General features: G+C 41.7%; 1 long non-coding RNA gene across 1 annotated transcript; it reads left to right on the top strand.

Moving 5' to 3' along the window:
- The first annotated feature begins 371 nt into the window (after positions 1-371).
- Positions 372-2,453, top strand: LOC118707821. Its single transcript, XR_004984399.1, has 2 exons — positions 372-638; positions 2,217-2,453. It is a non-coding gene; the product is annotated as an uncharacterized LOC118707821 (long non-coding RNA).
- Positions 2,454-10,514: the final 8,061 nt, after the last annotated feature.

The raw sequence follows: 10,514 nt of genomic DNA, 5'->3' as shown, positions 1-10,514 counted from the left end.
ATGCCACTGAAGACCTAAAAAAGTGAAGAAAGTGTAGGTTCTAAGAAATATTTGAATAAATAATGTCTGAAAACTCTCCTAAATTGCTGAAAGACAAAACGAACAAGACCTTACAGATTCAAGTAGCTGAGTGAATCCCATAAATTAGGAACTGCAAGAAATCCCCACCAAGACACATCATAATCAAACCGCTGAAAATGAAAGACAAAGAAAAAAAAAAAATGCAGAGTTAAACATAACATACATGAACCATGATACTGAATTCTTACACTGCAACTCTATGGATATTAAATAATAGAATTATACATGGTTTTATTTTTATATAAACATTTAATGATAATTTATATTGTATATAACATATATTAATTATAGATATTTCATATTTTATAAAAACAGTAATCTCCAAAAATTGAACTTCTCAGCTTCTCCCTTGCCCAATTCTATTTCTCTGACTTATGCAAGACTCATTCTATATTACAGGTATTTTCCCTCATTAAACCACCTGTGTGCACATCTCTGTCTTGGAGAGTATTTCCAGGGAGCCTGACCTACACATGCGCCCAATGACATAGTGGCAAAAAGAAGCATTGTCCTCTGTCTCCTCTTTTCAGATGGTGATGTGGTGAAACAAGCAAATGGTAAGCTGGCTTGCAGATATGTTAAATGTACTCTCATTTTATAGCTTAATCTAAGTAGCTTTGATTTTTAAAAATATATTTTTATTGATTTCAGAGAGAAAGGGAGAAGGAGAGATAGAAACATCAATGATGAGAGAGAATCGATCGGCTACCTCCTGCACTCCCCTGACTGGGAATCGAGCCTGTAACCCAGGCATGTGCCCTGATAGGAAACCAACTGTGACTTCCTGGTTCTCCATGCTCAACCACAGAGCCACCTCGGGCGGGCATGATTTTTAATTGTAGATTTTTTAAATACATAATGTGGTCTTAATTTGTATTCTTGCCCCTGGTGCCACAAATATTTGGAGTGGGCCTGCTGCCTGCTCTTCCCTCTTTATTTCCTTTGTACGCTGTAGTTTCTGTTTTACGGGAACACTATTGGTTTCGTAAGATGATCTTGTAACTGGCAAACAGGTTGAACTACTTTAATTATTTCTATTACTTTGCCTGATGATGCTATTGAGTTGTGTGTGTTTTTAATGAGGATAATTATAATTCTTGCAATAATAACTATTTGATTTTCCCCTTCAATCTTCATGCTTCTTATGCTTTGTTCCTGTCTGATGGTGTGGGTAAATTCTGCAGTATGTTAAAGCATTAGTGGTATGCTTGCCATATTATGATCTTCCTGAAGATGTATCCAAAATTTCTTTAGTAAGTATGACTTCTGTTATAGGGTTTTTGGTATACTGACTTTTTTTGGTAAAAAGATGTTTCTTTCTTTTTTTTTCTTCTAGTTTCTGAGTGTTATTCTTATAAATAGGTGTTAAACCTTAACAACATTCTTTGCTCAGATAGTCTGGTTTTCCTTCTTTAGACCGTTAAAATGGTAAATTACAGTAATCAGTTTTTAAAATGTGGAACCATCCCTTTATATTTTTGGCTGGGATATATAACTTTGTATATATTAATGGCATGTAAAATTTGTTTAGCTGATGTTGTATTTAGGATTTTGTATCTATGACAAGTGAAATGAAATTACTATTGCCTGAGCAAGGTTTCACTAGCTTCCTACAATGTGTGGAAATACATGAAGACCAACCAAATGTGAACAAGCAAAGGCTAATAATTCAGAGCCTCCCAGAGCAAGAAAGTCAGCTGCCATCACTTGAGTTTGGCAGAGACTCAAAAGCAGGCAGAGGAGAGGAAAAGCTTGACAGTGGAACAAAAAGAAAAGCTTCAAGCATGCCTCAATTGGTTGCTGTTGGCATGGAGAAGGTGTAGGTGGGCTAACTAGATACAGGGCATCCTGTACGATTGGTTAGTGATGCGCATTTGGCTTGGTCCTAAGTTGGACCCACACTGGTCCTAGATTGGATTTCAAGACTGGTTAGTCCTAAGTTGGAAATGGGAACAAAATTATGGAAGTTGTCAATTATTAATCAATTTATTTGTATAAAGATATATATTGTGACTGTTACATAGCTATAAAAGAAAAAAGTGCATAAAAGTAAGTAATGTGACTTCTACTTCCATGTATGATGGAACCGCCTACAGCAGAAGATACAATATATATATTTTTAATTTTTAAAAAAGCATCAGAGGGCTGAATGAAGCCAGGGGGTTAGAAAGAATCTGAGTCTGGAGAAGGGAGCAACACCGAGAGCTCAGCTGCTCACTGGAGGACACTTCTGGCTCCTCATCCTGCAAGCTGTGGAGGAACAGGCACTTCCTCAGAGGACCTACCTAAAGCATGCTCCTCCTTTATTCTCTGTCACAGCTGTCTTCATGGCACGTCTCATTCCATTTGTAATTAAATGTTGGTTTAATAGTGGTTTTTACCTGTCTCTACCTTTATTTTATTTTAAATATATTTTTATTGATTTCAGAGAGGAAGGAAGAGGGGGAAAGGGATAGAAACATCCATGATGGGCGAGAATCATGGATCAGCTGCCTCCTGCAAGTCTCCCACTGGGGATGTGCCCATAATCCAAGCATGTGCCCTTGATTGGAATCAAACCTGGGACCTTTCAGTTTGCAGGCTGGTGCTCTATCCACTGAGCCAAACAGGCCAGGGCCTGTCTCTACCTTGCAGACAGAAAGAATTTAACTGTTCATTTTTATACTTTTACTTCCATCACCATGCCTGGTACACAGCAATATTGAATTTAATTAGTTGAATTGAATTGAAACAGTGACTGCTTTCTGCTCGTCTAGGCTTCCAGGATTCCAGAGACACGCCTCCCCTCCCCCCTCCAGACCCTAGAACTGCATTCTCTGAATCCCAATCTAATACCTCTAGCACTTGGAAATGGGCGGGGTTGACAGCCTTATCTTCAACCCTCTAAACTTCCAGACCACACCCAAGCCAACACCCTAGAGCCCTAGGCCCTTCTCTGCCTAACCACTGAAAGTCCTGAGGCTCTAACAAAAAAAGTCTGAGAATTACTCTGAGACCCTGTCAAGCATCCAGTTTCTGTTTAACTCAACTCATTTTGCAATCTCTCCAAAGCCCTGAAGGCTTCTCAAGTCCACCTGCTCTCAAACACCTTCCTCAAAAATCTAAATCCAGACTTGTCTCTTTACCTGACCTCTGGGCCTGACCTCCCCATTCTCACTAGGCCCTGGGCTTCTAGCCCATCTAGGGATTCCACAAAGTCCTTACCCTAAGGGATCCTATCCCTCACAACTGAAGGAAAAAACTTCATGATACCTACTTAAATCCTCAACTTCAGGGTACATTAGAAATATGTTTGAAAAGCTGTTTGAAAAAATAATGGCAAAATTGTTCTAACCTGGTAAAAAAAAAAAACACATGTAAATCCAGGAAGCACAGAGCCAATTGGCCTGGGTCAATTCCTCCCAGTGATACCAACAATAATCAAGGCTTACCTACAACAAGACTGTGCACACAGCCCACAAAGGGATGCACCAAGAGTGTCCACTTCAGGTGATTGGGAGGCTGAGCCACTGGACCTGATAGATCACCTACCACACAAAGCCACTCCATCAACACAGGGAAGCAGCCAAAATGAAAAGAGAAAGAAACATGTCACCAAGGAAAGGAATGGAGGAAAGCAAACTACTGGATATAGAGTTCAGAACCACAGCTTTAAGGTTACTCAAGAATCTTCGAGAAACTTAGTGAGACCTCTGAGGAACTTAGTGAGACCTTCAAGGATCTTAATGAGAATGAAAAAAAAAAAAAAAAAAGGAAAAGAACCAGTCAGAAATTAAGCATATACTGTCTGAAATAAAAATAAAATAAAATAAAATAAAAATTATATACAGAAATCCAACAGTAGACTAGAGGACCCCAAGAATCAAACCAAAGATTTGAAATATGAGGAAGCAAAAAACACCCAAACAAAAAACAAAAAGAAAAAAAGAATTAAAAAATATGAAGATAGTGTAAGGAGCCTCTGGGACAATTTCAAGCGTACCAACATCTGAATTATAGGGGTGCTAGAAGAAGACAGAGAGCAAAATATTGAAAACCTATTAGAAGAAATAATGACAAAAAACTTTCTCTACCTAATGAAAGAAATAGACTTAAAAGTCCAGGAAGCACAGAGAACCCCAGACAAAAGGAATCCAAAGAGGACCACACCAAGACACATCATAATTAAAATGCCAATAGCAAAAGACAAAGAAAGAATCTTGAAAGCAGCAAGAGAAAAACAGTTACCTACAAGGGAGTACCCATACGATTGTCAGCTGATTTCTCAACAGAAACAATGTAGGCCAGAACAGAATGGCAAGAAATATTCAAAGTGATGAATAGCAAGACCTACAACCAGGATTACTCTACCCAGCAAAGCTATCATTCAGAATTGAAGGAAGGATAAAGAACTTCAAAGATAAGAAAAAGCTAAAGGAGTTCATCACCACCAACCCAGGATTACATGAAATGCTGAAGGGTGTTCTTTAAGAAAAGGAAGAAGAAAAAGGTAAAGATAAAAATTATGAACAACAAAGTGACAACAAATACATATTTATCAACAAGTGAATCTAAAAATCAAGTCAATAAAAAAGGTGATGAACAGAATAAACTGCTGAATATAATAGAATCAGAGGCATAGAAAAGGAATGGACTGACAATTCTTGGGGGTGAAGGGAGCATGAGGATGCTAGAAGAGATTGGAAAAAATCTTACATCTATGGATGAGGGCAGTGGTGGGGATGGGGGGGAGGGTAATGGCATGGAGTGGGGGAGGGAAACAGGTGGAGAGGGGCAGTCCGGGGGGGAAAGAGGAACATCTGTAATAATCTGAACAATAAAGATTTATTTTAAAAAATACATTAAAAAGAACAAAACAAAAAAAAGATAAAAATATGAACAATAAAATGGCAATAAGTACTCATCAACAATTGAATCTAAAAAAACAAAATAAACAAATGAGCAGAACAGAAACAGACTCATAGATACAGAGAACATTTGGCAGTTGCCAGATGGGAGGGAGGCTGAGGGTATGGGTGAAAAAGGTAAAGGGATTAAGAAGTACAAATTGGTTATTACAGATTGGTCATGGGATGTAAAGTTCAGCATAGGCAGTATAATCAATAATATTCTAATAACTATGTATGGTGTCATATGGGTAATAAGTTTACCATGATGATCACTTAGTAAGTTTTATAATGTCTAATCACTGAGGTGTACACCTGAAACTAATATATATTGTAAGTGAACTGTATTTGAAAAACAAAAAATAATTAGGGGGGGGGGGGAGAGAGAGAGAGAGAGAGAGAGAGAGAGAGAGAGAGAGAGAGAGAGAGAGAAAGAAGAAGAAGAAGAAGAAGAAGAAGAAGAAGAAGAAGAAGAAGAAGAAGGAGGAGGAGGAGGAGGAGGAGGAGGAGGAGGAGGAGGAGGAGGAGGAGAAGAAGGAGAAGAAGAGAGACAGAGATTTGTAAGTGGGGCTTGATGTTCTCAAAACTTCATTCTTGTGCATTTTAAGTTCCCCTTTCTTTTCCTTTACAAGTATAAAAGCCATTACTGAAGCCAGGGAAACAGTTCTAGTCCCAGGCCTGTTGCTGTGTGATCTTGGACCACCTGTTTTCTGATAAGACCCTAAGTCACTGGCTTTGGGTTTGGGTCCTATGGTATTCCTAGTAGGGAATTTTGTTTCCCCTGAGCACTTAGAGGCAGTCAGGTTCACAGATTCGACACATGAAGCCCATACTTACATGAGACCAGAGTATAAGCTCCATGCCACATAATTACATTGCAATGACAGGCATGCCTAAACTGGGTCCTATCCACCCAAGATCAAGTGACCAAAGAACCCAGACCACTCACTCATGAGAAGACTGTTTTCGTGCCTGCAGAAGAACTATTGCTATGTGGTAAGGGCAGGGCCTAGCTCCAGATCACCCTTCCTTCCTCCTAACTACGTAGCTGTATATGACGATCCACCTTGAAAAAATTACTTAACCTCTCAGGGCCTCAAATTTTGAAGTTGTTGTGGGGATAATATAATACATCCATGCCAGGGGTGTCGAATGCTTAGAACAACCTTGGGCACAAAGGAAGCGTCACTGTGAGTATTAATGCGACAAAATCCCCAGGTATGGAGAGGCCAAATTTTCTCCAGCTCAGGCAGCTCACACTCTGACTGGAACTGGGCCCTCCTGGGGACCAATAAACACCAAGGGAGTGGGCTCAAATGCCCCCTTTTCCAGGACTCCCTCCTGGCCACACAGTTTTATTGTCACATCCAGGCTTTGAACACTCAGATTAACTCAGCTGATTAGGCGAGCCTTTCTTTGTTTACATTTAGTCCCAGACTATACTTTGAGGCACCTGGCGGGCAGGACCTGGGGTTTGTTTTATTTTAAATCCCCACAATTAGCATGGTGCCTGTAGGGTATTCTATAAAAGCTTCCACAAATGCATGAGTTTCATTTGTTTGTGTTCCCAGTTGCCTTAGGAGCAATCTACAGCACATTTTGTGGGTGGGTTACACCTGCCGATAGCCCATCTCATCAACTACTTTCCCCCAAGTTTCTCAGTGACTGACATTTCCCTGATCTCCTTCTAGAATCTGGAAGCAATTTTCTAAAGCCAACCGCTGAGAGAAGGCCCTTGCCAAGAGGGGTGTGTATTCTGGTGTGTGTGTGTGTGTGTGTGTGTGTGTGTGTGTGTGTGTTGGGGGGGGGGATGTTTTTCCTTTCCTCAAACCCTAATCAACTGCTTCTAGTTTTTCAAGAATAAATGTCTCTTCCTTCTTCTTTCCTTTTTATTTAACAGTCTACTTCAAACTTCAATCTAGAAATGGAAAGTTTAAGCAAAACATGGTAGATGTCTTTAGTTAAGGCCCCCAAGGAGGTAAGGAAGCTCAAGAAATTGTCCCCATGGAGTCGGGAGCAGAGAGAGTCCTTAGCCTTCAAGGTGCTCAGTCCCGGCACAGGGGCTCCTCTTGGTTGGCAGATTGGCGAGCTCCTGAGGGGGACGCCCAACATCCTCCTGCTCTAGATCCAGACCAGGGGCCAGTTGGAAGAGCTTGTGAATTGAGTTAAGTTGGAATTTCCAATGAATGAAATAAAGTCACTATAGCTTGGCTCATAGAAAGGGGCTCCATCAATGTTTCTTCAAGTAAAGCAGGTAAATGAAAGGCAGTGAGGCACAATGATGTGGTGTTCAGAATTTGGGATTCAGAGTCAAGTAAGCCTGCGATCAAATCCAGCTCTGCTTGCTTCTTTCAGAGTGCCGGAAGCCTGCTTCACAGGATTGTCAGGAGAACGGCAGTAAGCCTTACATGTGAAGTCTGTGTTAGAAAATGCATATAGAAAGAATAAAACAGCCAAAACCGAAGACAGAAGGAAGGCCAAAAGGCACATGAAAACATGCTCAAAGTCACTAATTATCCGAGAGATGCAAATCAAAACAACAATGCGGTACCATCTCACACCTGTCAGAATGGCCAACATCAACAAATCAACAAATGACAAGTATTGGCGAGGTTGTGGAGAAAAAGGAACCCTCGTGCACTGCTGGTGGGAATACAGACTGGTGCAACCACTGTGGAGAACAGTGTGGAGTTTCCTCAAAAATCTGAAAATGGAACTCCCATTTGACCCAGTATTCCCACTCCTAGGAATATATCCCAAGAAACTAGAGACACCAATCAGAAAGGATATATGCACCCCTATGTTCATAGCAGCACAAGCTACAATAGCAAGAATTTGGAAACAACCTAGGTGCCCGTCAGCAGATGATTGGATCCAAAAACTATGGTACATCTACACAATGGAATACTATGCTGCCATAAAAAAGAAGGAATTCTCATCATTTGCAGCAACCTGGATGGAATTGGAGAGCATCATGCTGAGTGAAATAAGCCAGTCAATGAAAGAGAAACACCACATGACCTCACTCATTTATGGATAATAAAGAACATTATAAACTGATGAACCAAAAGATAGATATAGAGACAGTAAAGCAACAAGCAGACTGTCAAATTACAGTGGGGAGGGGAGGGAGATCTGGGGGAGATAATAAATCAACCGAAGGACTTGTATACATGCATATAAGTACAACCAATGGACATAAAACTCTGGGGAGGGAGGGTATGTATGGGAAGGAGAAAGGGGAGCAAAAAAAAAAAAAAATCAAAACAAATAAATAAATAAATAAATAAAAATGAAAAATAAAGAAAGAAAAAAAGAAATTAATTGAGACTCAGAAATTTTTCATGACTAAAAAGTATTGACTCAAATTTATTTAAAATTGACTATGTTACTGGCACTGTAACAAACTATTTACATGTCATCTATAACAATAAAAGTGTAATATGCTAAAAAACAAACAAACAAACAAACAAAAAAACAGCCAAAACCGGTTTGGCTCAGTGGAAGAGCGTCGGTCTGCAGACTGAAAGGTCCCAGGTTCAACTCCGGTCAAGGGCATGTACATTGGTTGCGGGCACATCCCCATTGGGGATGTGCATGCAGGAGGCGGCTGGTCGATGTTTCTCTCTCATCAATATTTCTAGCTCTCTATCCTCCCTTCCTCTCTGTAAAAAATCAATAAAATATATTTAAAAAAAAAAGAAAAAAAAAGAAAACAGTACTGTGGGCCAAAAAGCATTCTCAATAAATCCTGCTACACAACCTGAACACGAAGGTGTGTTTTCTTTTTTTGGTTTTTCATTTGCTTGTCTTACAGCTTACACATACCACGCTTTATTTACTCGATTGAAAGCCCTGGTACATAAAATGTTTTGCATAGTTGATCTCGGCTTTGTTTACACTGCCTTCCATGGGCTCAAGATTCTGCTCAATCACTGCTGTTGCCAATTGGTTTCTTTTTCTTTCAGGATCAAGGATGGCTACTTTCATATAAAATCTTACTTTTAATTCCTTATTTGGTCAATCTTTTCCTGGATTCTTAGCTTTGCATACTTATACCTATGTGGAACCAGCATCCTAAAGTCACTAAAATAAATCCCCCTGCTCTGACTTCACATAATCTATTTCTAACTTCCTCTCCAGGGGCTCCTGCTCCTGGGTCGTGGGGTTGAGTGGGTACCTCCAGCCCTGCCCTCAAGAAGGTGCTTCTAGCCACCCCACTTACAGAGGAAGCTGCTGAAGAACAGAGAAGTAATCACCCAAGTTCACACCGCCTGTGAGAGCTGGTGCAGGCCTCACACAGCCCCTGGTCTCGATGATGAAGGGGGAGCTGTGGAGAGCCACATGAGCTGCTCAGCGCTCAGTAAAGACATGCTATTGTTATTGCCATGGTTACTGTTATTGTCGTGTCTGAGGAGCAGAGAACCCGAGTCCCCACAGCTGCTCCACAACACAGCAGGCCCCACCGGTGGTCTCAGCATTCAGACCCGGGCCACCACGGCTCTTCTCCCGGCTGCCTTCCCCAAGGCCTACCCTGGGCAGCCACACCCAGCATTCTCACCACACCCTGGTGCTCTTGCCACCCAGAAGTTCTGGCCACACCCTGCCTGCTCCCAGAAGGCAAACAGGGCCAAGAGAGAAGGGCCTCATTGTTGCACCTGTGGCCTTGGTCCTGGAGGCCAGGTGCCTTGGCTTACAGATGCCAAATTCCACAAACAGCAGAAGTCAGAATGGAGGCCCTCTTGAACTTCAACTGACCTCAACGCCAAGCCAGTTCATCCTGAGGATAAATGCCCAGGGACCTGATTCCAGGAGAGGAAGCTTTGGCATGGCATCTAGTTAACTACTTTGAAGGAGGGAGGTTTGTATGTGTGTGTGTCTTAATATATTTTATTGATTTTTTTTCAGAGAGGAAGATAGAGGGGATAGAGAGAGAATCATCAATCAGCTGCCTCTTGCACACACCCCCACTGGGCTGTGCCCACAACCAAGGTACATGCCCTTGACCGGAATCGAACCTGGGACCCTTCAGTCCGCAGGCCGACGCTCTATCCACTGAGCCAAACCAGTTTTGGCGAAGGAGGGAGTTTTTGTTCTTAAGGGGTGAATGGAGGGGGAGGGGCATCTGTTCTCCAGGGGGAGACAGGAGTTGGCCAGAGTCACCCAGGGCAGGGTAACCTGCCCTGGTACGAGTAACGATTGCAATAATGAGAGAGTGAAGGATCCCTCTCCACAGAGGGCTGGCCAAGCCCCCTCAAGTGCCCTCTGACTACCAAGCACTGTGCTTAAAGCTGTACATGAGTTAAATCCCTCTGTGCTCCATGACCTTATAAGGGAGGTTTACTATCTTCATTTCACACACGAGAACCTGTGCCTGGGCTGCTCAGCCCATGAGGCAGGACTAGAATCTGAACCCAGGCAACCTTCTTTAGTTCTTCCCTCTCCGTTTCCCCTCTCATTGAATCTTGAATCAGATTTCTTATACTATAGCTTAAATGGCCAAGAGGTCGCTGGAGAGGCTGATGAGGGTGCCCTGAGCCTGCTGGC

The sequence above is a fragment of the Pipistrellus kuhlii genome, unplaced genomic scaffold (genome assembly GCF_014108245.1).
Source record: "Pipistrellus kuhlii isolate mPipKuh1 unplaced genomic scaffold, mPipKuh1.p scaffold_m20_p_1, whole genome shotgun sequence".
NCBI lineage: Eukaryota > Metazoa > Chordata > Mammalia > Chiroptera > Vespertilionidae > Pipistrellus > Pipistrellus kuhlii.
The sequence above is the reverse complement of the archived record's forward strand: the minus strand, read 5'-3'. Positions and strand labels throughout refer to the sequence as shown.